Source organism: Pieris brassicae, chromosome 4 (genome assembly GCF_905147105.1).
Source record: "Pieris brassicae chromosome 4, ilPieBrab1.1, whole genome shotgun sequence".
Lineage (NCBI taxonomy): Eukaryota > Metazoa > Arthropoda > Insecta > Lepidoptera > Pieridae > Pieris > Pieris brassicae.
Genome location: NC_059668.1, coordinates 6,092,047 through 6,104,869, shown reverse-complemented (window position 1 = coordinate 6,104,869; position 12,823 = coordinate 6,092,047). Strand labels below are relative to the sequence as shown.

General features: G+C 32.2%; 1 protein-coding gene across 1 annotated transcript in view; it reads left to right on the top strand.

Moving 5' to 3' along the window:
• LOC123708221 overlaps positions 1 to 12,823 on the top strand; it is a 65,747-nt gene that overhangs the window by 23,056 nt on the left and 29,868 nt on the right. The window contains exon 2 of the mRNA XM_045658810.1: positions 6,120 to 6,151. The gene's annotated coding sequence lies outside the window, so the exon portion shown is untranslated. The remainder of the gene's footprint in view (positions 1 to 6,119; positions 6,152 to 12,823) is intronic.

Genomic DNA, 12,823 nt, shown 5'->3' with positions numbered 1-12,823 from the left:
ATTAAATTTTTTGGACATGGTTATAAAATGTTGATCCGTTTTTAAATTAGTCGTTACTCTGTTATTCGTTTTGTAAAAAGGTTTATTATGTGTTGTATTTTCATAAAAAAATAATGATTTTTTAATTTTAAACTTTAAAACACTTATTCGTTATAGGTTTTATGAGGCAAGACTTTGCGTAATTCTAAGATTTGTTAGCTGTAAGAATTGCAAAGAGCTAGTAGTAGTACATTATTGTAAATTAATTCAGCTAGTTCCATGTAAACAGAGGCGCTCTACGCCTCTTATAAATATAGTCACGTATTCACCACAAAGTATCGAGAACGCAGTTTCAAATCTTATACGTGTTAAAACGAATAAATTGCAACTTAAGTTAGTATGCTTTTTAATATGACATCGACATTGTGGATAAATATGTGAAACAATAAACACCGATATGTTTATTTAGAAAATAGCTAGGTGTTTCAATAGCAACGGTTATAGTTTCTTCTTTCAATAGGCTTGGTGTTGATAATGGTATTACATATTCGCACTCTTTAAAATCAAAGTTTAATTTTTCTTATTGGTAATTGGTATGAATTATGAATGTCAATATGTATTTAAAAGTATATATGAAAAAGAAGTCCCCAAATAAGGCTGGGAGAAGAACTGCCCAAGAACTCTCCGACGTTATGAATAATATGCCAAAAAATTTTGTCTAAACAGGATGGATATTCTGGTAGTGATGGTGCATGGGCAAACGTTTTATTCATTTTCGTTTTGGATACTGATTCCAATAGTGAGTGCATGAGTGAGTGATAATACACGGAGTATTGAATGGTGTAATGTTTTAATTGCCAAATAAAATATTTTAATGTTAATACAAAAGACTTTATGGACTACAGAAGCAGACGCAAGCCAAATTGCTAGATAATTTACGATCTAATCTTAGCGTGTCCTGAAACAGCTATAAAATTTCATATTTGTAAAATATTAGCCAACCTGAAAATCCGTTATGCCATAAAAGGGAATTGCAATATTGTGCATATAAATTATATGTTGATATATTACACCGTTAGTATATATATATATATATATATATATATATATAATGATGCAGATAAATTATTAAACGCTATATCAAATGCAGAATATAGTATTTATAAATGCATTTTAACAAACACCTTATTAGTATTATAGTTTTAGCAACTTAAATTTAGAAATCTTATTTCGGATAGAGAAGAAAAATTACGCATAAATAATTAGAAAACATCGAATCTATAAATTGATTTTGTTTGTTCTGAGTAGAATAGTTTCAATGAAATGTATGCATAAGCATTTTTTTATATAAATAGGTCTCTTTAACTTTCTTTTCACTCCAGGACTTTAAGGTAATTAGTAATGTGTGTATTTTCCGTCATAACAGTTAATCACTTATTAAATATTCGATTCCGATAAACGGTTGACAAGGAAAACTGTGTTTTCCGGAACGGAAAATTTACTATTTTACTTGTAAATTAATTCATACTTTGTATTCACCTAATTGCTTGCATTTTACCCATTAGCTTAGTTTTATTATTCACACAATACATTCTTGAACCTCATGCAGAATGAGGTCTCATACTTGTTAATTGTATATTACTCATTCGTCTCTTTCTGTGAAATAATCATAAAGAGACTAGTAAAACAGCGTAAACCAACCTTAATTTATATATACGAAATAATCTGTAGACATTTTACAGTCGTTTAGAAAATATACGTTTAATATAAAGTAATTAATTAAACCATATAGTACCTTAATAGCAATAACATAGACCAGAGGTATTTCTCTGATTTAATGAATATTTTTTTACTGAATCGGAAACCTTCCAATCTCACACCCAACACGACAGGAGAGTCAACTGTCGTGATGGGTATCCTGTCGTGAAACATAGAAATATAAAACTTCTTTATGACCATATTTTTCGAAAAATGATATACTATATGCAACTTTACAGAAATTGGTTAAATAAAGTTTAACAAAAGGCTTCTATTATCATAGACATGAATACAATTATTTCATTTTACATTATTACTACTAAGATTATTACAGAATTTGATTAATTGTAATAGAATTATTACTATCATTGTTATCGTTATAATATATTTTTGAAGTGAAAATTCTTCATCGGCGATTACGTGTATACACTAGTACACGCACACATTTTTATTGTTATTAATGGCTTCGAATCTCTTCCAATCAACGGTGATAGGGACAAGAAAAAGATGGCGCGTAATCGAAAAATATGACGGTAATTTTTTTTCCAACGCCGATAAAGAAGTTTCACTTAAAAATATATAATAACGACAAAATACTGGCTCATAGAACGCTACGGTCTAAAATATAGATATACCTTTAGGTCCCATTTCTCCTAGAGTCTAGTCTACCTTTGAGTTAGTAAAATTAAATTGTTGGAGCAATACAGACGCGCAAACGTAGGCTGAAGGCTTCATTTAATCGACAGACACTTTGATTTTATTTATAACAGATAACAGTCAACAGTTTATCTTACTTTGTAGATTAAATTGTATCTATTAAAGCTGGTTATTAGAAATTGTATGTCATTCATAGCATTCCAAACACTTTAGGTGTCTGCCGTGCATTTCTAATCTAATATCTATTCGATTATCCTAAATCTATTTATTTCAATTGCCATTGTTGCATATAAATATTTCATTACTGGTACTGAGTAGTATCTGGTTCCTGATTATAAGTTCCTAATAGGCAAGTAGTTGATCAGTCCCTGACACACGCCAATTATTTGGGTCTAAGACTTTTCTAATGTTGTTTTTCAATGACCAAGCAATTGGTTATTACGCACGCCGGGGATTGAATCTATGGCCTCAGGGATGACGGTCGCACGTTTAAGCTACCAGATCATCACTACTAATAATATTGTTAGAGTATTATAATTAAACTTATATATATATATATATATTTTAAACTTGAGAATTCACAGTATAAAGCTGTTACTGATAACATAGGTACCTACTTACAAATTAGCCGCTTACCTGAAATTTAAAACACACAACAAGTGTCTTGCTAAGTAAATACACTCCCGTTCCGTACCGTGAAATTGATTACGAAACTCTCTAAGGTCCGGGCATTTAATTATTATTAAGCTAAGTTATGAACCATAAAACAGGTGGTTTTCACAAGACACTTTCTTTTGCGATCTAGCGAACTGTGGTATCGACTCCCGGTGAGGGTCTTAGCTGAGAGATACGATCTCCAATTTTTTAAAGTAAGAGTATACACCTCCCTCAAAGGCTGGCTAACAAAAAAAAATAAACTTGTTCTGAAGTGTCTGGGATCGCCCGAGCCCAGTAAGAGAAGTCAATGATAATATTACCATTCCAATAATGTTGAGTACATGTGGCGGTTACAATTTTGATAGCGAAGTTAATATATTCATGATAGTACAATACCATATACGTAGCCCAGAGACGCGGAAACAATGCGATTAAAACATCAAGGAAATCATTATGGATCATCAAATACAAAAACTAAGAGCAGTAAATTGGTTGAGTTAAGCGAATCTGATTGAGCGGAAGTGATATAGTCACGTTAAGTTGTGGTTCGCAAAATTCGTGCTCTCGTCCTTACTAATAATTATTTTATTACTAATCCTGATTTTATTGTTTTTAAAGTATTTAACGACAATTTCTGCTGTATGCACGTACGAACCTCTGGCAACACTGAAAGTTTTTGCATGTTATTTTTTGCCGCACGCGTTATACGTTATCGTCTTGAATGAATAAAAGGAATCAGTCTAAGTTGAAGTTGCTGGCCAAATAGTCATAATAATTTTTTTTATATAAGTGGTGGCAAACGGGCACTAGGCTCATCTGATGTTAAGTGAAACCGTCGCACACGGATACTCTCAATATCAGAGTCTTCGCGAGTGGTATATTAGTACGCTCTATTCTTAAAGGATCCTAAGTCGAATTGGTCTGGAAATACTTCAGTAGATAGCTGGTTTAACATAGTGGAGGTGCGCGGTAAAAATTGACTTAAATAACGCTCAGTTGTGGAACGATGGACGTCCAAGAGTTACGGGGGGAATTTCGTATTGTCCGCCTTGACGTCGGATGACGAAGCTCAGCTACGGGTATTCGAACACTCTCTATTGTAAATTCGGTAGAAAATGCAGAGAGCCCCTAAATTTTTACACGGCGCCAAGGTTTCAAGCCGCTCGAATACTGACAGTAGATTCCCTTGTGCACTTTTAGTAAAGGCAACACATTAATTATCACCGGTAGTATAGTCTACAGTTCTTCTAAAGTATGTTTGTATGACCCTTATAGTGTGGTACGTCCATTTCGTTTGCACTCGTAACTAAACAAACGATTGCATGCGGGCTGTAATACACTTGTAAACATAGGCACAATTTTGTAGTCATACTTATAATTCTGTATACACATACGCATACAAAAATCCAGTGACGCTACAAGGCGGTCATGTCCTCAGATTTCTCTGTGTTCAGTCTTCTGTGATCGATACAGTACTTTTGGGTCTAAATAATTCCGGTTTTCTCTCGATGTTTTCCTTTACCGTATTAGCGAGTGACAATGGCAGACATAGACAGAAAAGTATCAGTCGATGGACCTCAGGGATGAGAGTCGCATGCAAGCCACTAGGCCAAAACTGCTTTCTAACATAAAACTCCCAAATATAATATCTACTTCTCTATAGTAAAAAATATAAAACAAAACAGTGTAATTACATAGATTTGTATGAATAAGAGTTAATTTAAAGGCAATTCTCGTAACAACTTCTAACAATCTTAGATGTAATCACCGACTTACATTGTATCGCGTATTAACTTTAATTAAACATTAATTGTACAAATACACGCATTCACTTAAGTGAACATAAACAATGTACGTTACTGTGAAATTAACTTTCACTAGTAAATTATTTGAACCGGACACATCAGTCAAAGTTTAAACGAAATCTGTATTTCCTGTTTAAAGTATGTAATTACATTTAATACAAATACCGAGCTTAGAAATAAAGTTATTTTATTGCTGTCAATAAGTGATTGATTTGGTAACGTGATTCGTTATTGGTTATTCTTGTAAGATCCGAAGTGATGAATAGAACGAATGGAAATTTGGTTATGTTATATTTACCTCGTTAAGTTTTCACTAACTCTTTACCCTTCATACTATTGTACCAGACTGTTTTATTTAATTGAACATTGTCAAAAATCACAAGAAACGCACAGTTTATAATCTGTTGTAAAGAGTTTTAGGTTTTCTTTTTGCGGGTCTGTGATTTTATTTATGTTATATTTAAGTTCAACTCAGTTCTCCCTAAAATATAGATGAAAAAAGCAAAGGACAAGAATAAATGTTTGATAGGTAGTTTCATCTTATGTGAAATCGGAAATTTGTTTTTGTGTTTTGTATTGAGTAGTACTGTGACTGCAGCATGCGACTCTCTTCCCTGAGGTCATAGGTTCGGTCCCCAGCTGTGCACCAATGAACTTTCTGTCTATGTGCGCATTTAACATTCGCATGGAAGGAAAACATCGTAAGGAAACCGGCTTGCCTTAGACCAAAAAGTCGACGGTGTGTATCAGGCAGAGGAGGCTGATCACTTACTTGTCATTTATATTGACAAATGATCATGATCATCAGATTCAGAAATCTGAGGTCCAGACGTAAAAAGGCGCTCCTGGATTATGCTTCTGTCTTCATCACTCTTATGTCCATTGAAGAATAAACAAACATTATTTAAATAGTATTGTCTTTTGTTAACATAGCTTTTACACATTTAGAAAAACAGTTTTTGAACGGATTAAAGCTATGTAAAAACTGATAATTAATTACATAATTCTAAATTTTACAAAATTTCCGACGTTTCGCGTGCTTTTCAGCGTGCGAGGTCACGGTGACTGAAGACGAAAGGTGTTAAATAATAATACATAGCTTCAATCCGTTCATTAATATTAATATTATTTAACTTAATTATTTATATAATTTAGGTTAATGTAACGAATAAATTTAAATAACTTAAATAATGATTATTAATTTTAAATCCAATTATGTTTAAAATACGACTCGATGATGTTAACAGTTCTTTATTTTTTCAGATCTCAAGACAATCGCCTACAGCTAAAACTGAGTGAGTATTTCACCTATTTATGATTGGTAAATTCAAAATGACTGTTTTTATGAGCCCATAGGGCTGCCCCAAGTTAATAAACATTGTAAGTTCTTATCATCAATCGGGTATAAACAAAATATCTAATTTATAGTATTTTTGTAATTTCTTTTATACGACTTTTAATTCACTTGACATAAGTAAACTAAGATAAAGGACGTAGTCAGATATTATCTTGACAAAATAACATCTATTTAAGTTTTAAGGTACGTTTATAAATAAGGGTCTAAGTATTTATGAAGTGAGTAAATCGTAGACTAAAGATATTTCTGAATATATAAAAAATCAAGACATCAATGGCGCTACAACCTTTTTAGGTCTGGGCCTCAGATTTCTGTTACACGATCATTTGGTAATCTAAAAGGCTTAATAAACTATTGCGTAATAAAAAGTAATTCAGTAAAATATCCGACAATAACTTTACTTAACTTAAATTTATCCGATTTTGATGAAACATAGGAATTGTAGGATATGTGCATTAAAGCCTTACACACAATATTCAAATATTATTCAGAACACCGTCTCTCTCCCTCTTTGATGTCAGTTAATAAATCAGTCAAAAACAGTTTCTTATTCTGTTTAGTTCGTAACTTTGGCACAGCCCTATACTAGAATTATCGTGTCGTGATGCGCTTTACCTATTTGCAATGCAATGTTAAGCTGATATGGTAATAAGCTTTCAATGCAATTCTCCTGTTAGCTTCAGGCATCCAAACGATCAACAGACAGATCAGTTCAGTCTTTTTATGTAAATTTTCTCGCAATCTTCAAAAGATTAACCCAATTGTACTACTTGAAGTATCATGTATAAATGAGAGAAGAAGAACATGATCAATCAACCCTGAAGGAACGATGTATATATATATAGATAGCTCAACAGGGTCCGGCGCTTGCATATTCTCCCTTCATCTCAACATTTATACATTTACCTTGAGGCACAGCTCAGATTTTTCAATGTGAATGTTTCGTTCCAATTGAGGCCATATAACGTTTAGGATTGAAAAACTTTAGTACTAAATTCGTATCTGATAGTGCGTCTGTGCTGATGACGTTAGGAAACAAAAAGACGATTAACATAATAATACGGAGTTGAGTGGAGTGTCACCATACACTGAAGGCAATAACCCTCACAAACAGGGTTATACTAAAGAGGATAAAAGGTCACAGTGGATCTCTAAATTATGCTGCCGCATGCTTGTAAAGAGGGAAACCGGAGTGGCAGGTCCATACCTGATCCTTGCCTTCTCGCATGTGCGAGTCTGGAGCCGACAAAGATCCACAGTACTCCAATATCACAATCTCAAACCACTGAGTAGTATTTTTTCTGTATCGTCGTATAATAGTATCAAGGGAATAAAAAATGATTTTTATAAGTTTATAAATAAATAAAATTATATGCTTAATATGGAATATGAGATACAGGTATCACTTATTCCACGTCATTAAATTTTTATCGCAGACATCACTACTCATCGGCAAAGAAGACACAGGGCCGAGAGAAAAAGCAGGTTAAACAAGCTCTCGGTATTCTTTTTTAAATATCAAATCAATATACAAAATGACTATGGCAAACAAAAATACAAGACACCAGAAAGGAGGGAATTACGGTCCGCTCTTTATTTGTATTAAATTACAAAACTTAATGGAAACCTTGCTGTCCAGTTTCCGGATGTGGCACCTGTTCACAGGCATGACGTGTGAGCCAGCCATCATTTTACTCAATCATATTTGAAGGAATTCATCGACCCGTCACACAATGGCCACGTATGTAGTTGTATATAATAAATAAATAAGTCCAATTCGGTTTTTATTATCTAAGAACATCCAACGTATTTTCGTTCTAGTTACAGTTGATTTAAAAGCTTGCCACCTGTTGTATAGTCGTTTTAAATTATGTTTTCAAAATTGTTTTAAAACGACACAGGAAATACAAGAGCCACAAGGAAAATAAATCAAGCACAAGCTTATATTTTAATATCCTTTTACAAGTCAGCCGGCAACTATAAATTCAAACTAGTTAGAAACATTGATGGTTATCGATTAGCTATTCTTTTATTGGTGGTATTGGTAGTAAGCAGAAGCTTATTTCCATATTTAATGGTCACATATGTTTCTTCTTTCATGTTACAGATGTAATAAAATATTATTTAATACGTTAGGCGGATGAAGTTCATAGATATCTACGTATATATATCAATTAGCTATTTATTAATTGTTTAATAAGTGTTTAAATTATTTTCATATTATTTATATGCACTCACGCCTCGAAGGGGTAGGCAAAGACCCAGGATACCCACTTGCTACGACATGATATATCTTGCTTCATCAGCGTTCATGACAATCACTATGCATTCTCGTCGGTTACGTCCTGAATTTGGTCCATGTGAAAAGGCCCGACCCCACCATCCATGATTATATGCTATATTATTGGACTAATCCATATGCGATTTTAAGACCCAGATTTTAAGGACCATTAATTCATAGATTATTTTGCATTTTTATTGTTAAATGTCTTCTGTGCCCGATATACAAGGTCGATAACTGACGCCTAGTAATTTATTTATCAAACATTACATATATTAAAATAAGAATAAACCAGATCAATGTAACTTCCTCACACTTGAGTAGCCCACACCTCCCGAGCGGAATTTTTAAGACGGACCTCGTCATACTATATACATGTATATACAAAAATAGCAATTAGTAATATAACAAAGTAAAGAAAATAATATCAAATAATGAATACTGCAAGGATGCTAAAATGACTGAGCGTAAGGTCTCTATGGAGACGCTGAAACAGTCCTCCGAGTAATTTTTCATCACAATATTGCATTTTCAATAATATTAAAAAACACCTTAGCTTAATAATAAACATATCAATTGAAGACCAGTAAGAAATAATTGAGCACTGACTGAAAACAGATATATAGGACGACAAAATAATAGTTGGACAGATGACGTAATAGGACTAGCAGGGAAAAACAGAATGAAAAACTATGGAGGAGAAATTTCCTCATAAAGGGGCAATACTAACCTTAATTTTTAGAACTTATACTAACTTACTTATACTAAGAAATATAAACTAAACAAAATATTGTATGCATTAATTAATAAAGATTTCATAATAATAATCAATTGAACAGTACGAATAAACAGAAATTCGTTTCCAACGAACGTCAGATGCATTTTTAATTATCATAATTAGTATGTAATACATTTAGATGGTTATAGAACTAACGGTTAAGACGTATAAATTAAATATATACGATGCGAGTTCTTATAATTTTGATAAATGATCTGGAAACAGTTTTTATATAGAAGCAACATGGAAGGCATTACACGGCATTCTAATTTGACTTTCAAATTGATATCTGGCGTTAAAATAGCAAGAATTATAATAGATTAGTCTTTTTTAACTGTTAATAATAAGGCTGAAAGGGAGTAAGGTTCTTATAAATATTCTTTAATATTAAGTCAATGGTGTCACCTTAATGTATTACAACTTTAGTATTTTGGTCAACTTTGTACTATACAAATGTAATATGTGCAAGCCAAAAAGTCAGCAATAATATATACTTATAATATTTCTCTTACTTAACGAATGACTAAAACTATTGTGTGTTTTCTATAATATGTATTTGTGAATTGGCGCTAAAGTAATACTAATGGCCAATTCAAGATTCCGCGCTTGATTTATAGCCGATAGATAATTTTTACAATAACAAATATTAAATATAAAATACTGGATAACGTTTATAGCGCGTATCTCGGATTAGATTTTTGATCATTCATTACTTTACAATGAAACCCTTTTGGCCCATCTAGTGGGCAATCAACACTTGATCGGCAAACATCAGGCACAAAAAAACAGAAGACTATAACTAAAATAAAGATTTGTTGCGTCACATTTTCAAAACTTCGATAGGGGTTTATTGAAATAGCCTTGTAAGGAATATCGCGTTTCTTTAACAATACTAGCCTCCTCAGTCTCTGTCTATACATACTCTCACAGTGCATGTATCCCATAAATTCGAGCTACTTTCCTCACACCGAAACTAATTTAATATGTATTTTACTAGAAACTATAGAAAGCTTCCACAACTCCGTTCTTATCATGTTTAAAGCTCAACTGTTTTGTATTGAGAACGCTCTTAGATTTTCATATAACTCTATCTTGGTAAACTGTATCTTTATTATGATACAGTGTTACATAAAGAGAAATGCGCAAAACACATTTTAAGTTTTCTACTCGATGGTTAAGTCGCTTTCATCTAAAATTTTCAAATTTCTTCTTTTCAAGCAAAAACTAAACAATATATAGTTCAAATAAACCATGTCAATGATGGTACACTACGTTTTTTTAAATATAAAAACCAGGTCACGCCTCGTTGGGCAAGCCGTGAAGTAGAACGTCGGGATAAACGGTAATATATAAACACGAACACGAATTATGTACATAATTCGCAATGTTTCGGGTTTTATCTAACAATGACACTAACTATGAGGATGTTGATATTTTCCACTGCACCAAAGGGGATATGAGGAATATTTAAAAAGGCGCGAGAGGGTTGACTTTATGTAGCAGTAACAATTTAGGTTTACTTGGAAATATTAAGAATATTTTTTTTAATGTTAAACTTCACCTTTTTTTTAACCTTTTGTCTATTAATGAAGGCAGTTATGTTTCATATACGTATATTGTTTATATATGTAATCTGTTTTATTTATAATGAATGTTAGCTGTAAGATGCCTAATAAATTAATAAATACTTCTTAAATTGCAACAATGAAACTTTATCCTATATGACCGTTTGTCTAGTTATTTTTGTTTATTTTAAAATGAACAGTTGTTTATATAATTAACTTATGTTTATAATTAACTTACAAAACGTATTAGCTATTAATATGAGGAATACACCTAGAAATCAATTTACTATTTAATAACACATACATATATTGATTTTCATAGATTTACGAGTGTTTGTAAGCATAGAGATGTCGCGCGGAATGCGACGTAAATCACTTAGGAGTCGCCTCAACAATGGAGTCTTACGCCCCTACAATCTGTTACATTGTATTATACTGTTTTCTCATATTAAAGATTTATTATCTTGAAATATGAATTTAGATTTTCACTTTCTAATACAATGTGGTGGTGCCGTAGAGCTTTGGATTTACAGCATTTATTTCTCCCCCATGTGTAAATAAAAAAATATAAATATGCACGGATACCTAGGTTACTTTTAATCTGTGCATGGTAGTAATAGTATAATGATTGTTAGTAAATCTTTTGCAATTACTATCTATGAAACTTAACAGCATTTAAGCTCCGTTGGAGCTTTTAATATTAGCATTAAGAATTTAAAAAAAGGATAATTAATGTTCGTTACATAAACCTTATTTTACGTCTATACAAATAAAAAATAAATATTACTGTAACTACTGTAAGCAGGTTTAAAACAAGTAGTTGATTTCAATAGGTAATTGTATGTCGCCTTGTTTTATTTTCGCAAAACAATATGCTATATCTCAGGTCTCACATAAAATGGGTAAACTCAAACGCCTTGGGCGACGGGTATTCTAATTACTGTCCAGCAATTATTTTGTAGAACACGCAACCTATTTTAAACTTAAAGCAAAAAAATGTTCCTACATAATGATCGTCACTTTCTTCAATTAAAAAAGTGTACGATATATTGTTGGTCAATGAAAAAGTGTATGAAAAAGCTAAGTTAATTGTGACGCCGGTCAGCCTCAGGGGACCGCCCGAGACGATTCTAATGCTTTTTCATCGTTTTACAACTTTTTATTGGTCGTTTTCACTTTCGTAATATCTAGTATTGATAGATGAAAGTGATATAGATTGCAAATACGATCTAATTTGTGTACAATTAATAGAATTGTGTTTCTATAAATACATTTTTCTATTTTTCATACAAATTACCTTCAGTTTACCAATGAACACTTCTTATCATAACTGAAGATAGATACTAAACAATGCATTTGATGTAAGGGAAACGGATGTCAATAGTGTACATTAAATATATGTTGTTTTATTTGCAAGACACAAATATACAGTATTTACAATAATTAATATTATTGTAAAAAGTAAATAATAAAATAGCTAATTATATAACCTGCTAGAACATTAAAACAAATTAAATGCGGTCATAGAATGACGCGATATTTCTATTTACTACCAAGAAGCATACTACTTCTAGGTAGTTCAGTATTATATTTTCAGAAGTATTGGCCTAGTGGTATCATCTCTGAGGTGGTTGTTTCAAACCCCGTGCAGTAATAGACTTTTAACACTCGGAGGTATAAATGAAGGAAAACTGCGCAATGTAACCAGCCCTAAACCTAAAAGTCAACGACCTGTATCAAGCAGAAGAATCACATTAGATTTCTGTATCCTTTGTGTATTGTATTAGATAAAACCAATATCTGAGGCCCAGACCTAAAGGATTTTAGAGCTACTGGTTTAGTATAATAATATTTGTTTATGATTAAGATACTACGAGATGGGATCGTATAATATCAACAACAGAAAGTTGGCCGCTGGCCCCGCCAAGCATAGAGAAAAAAACAATAAAACAGAGCGATTTGCATTCCATGCCAATGTCTTTAAAA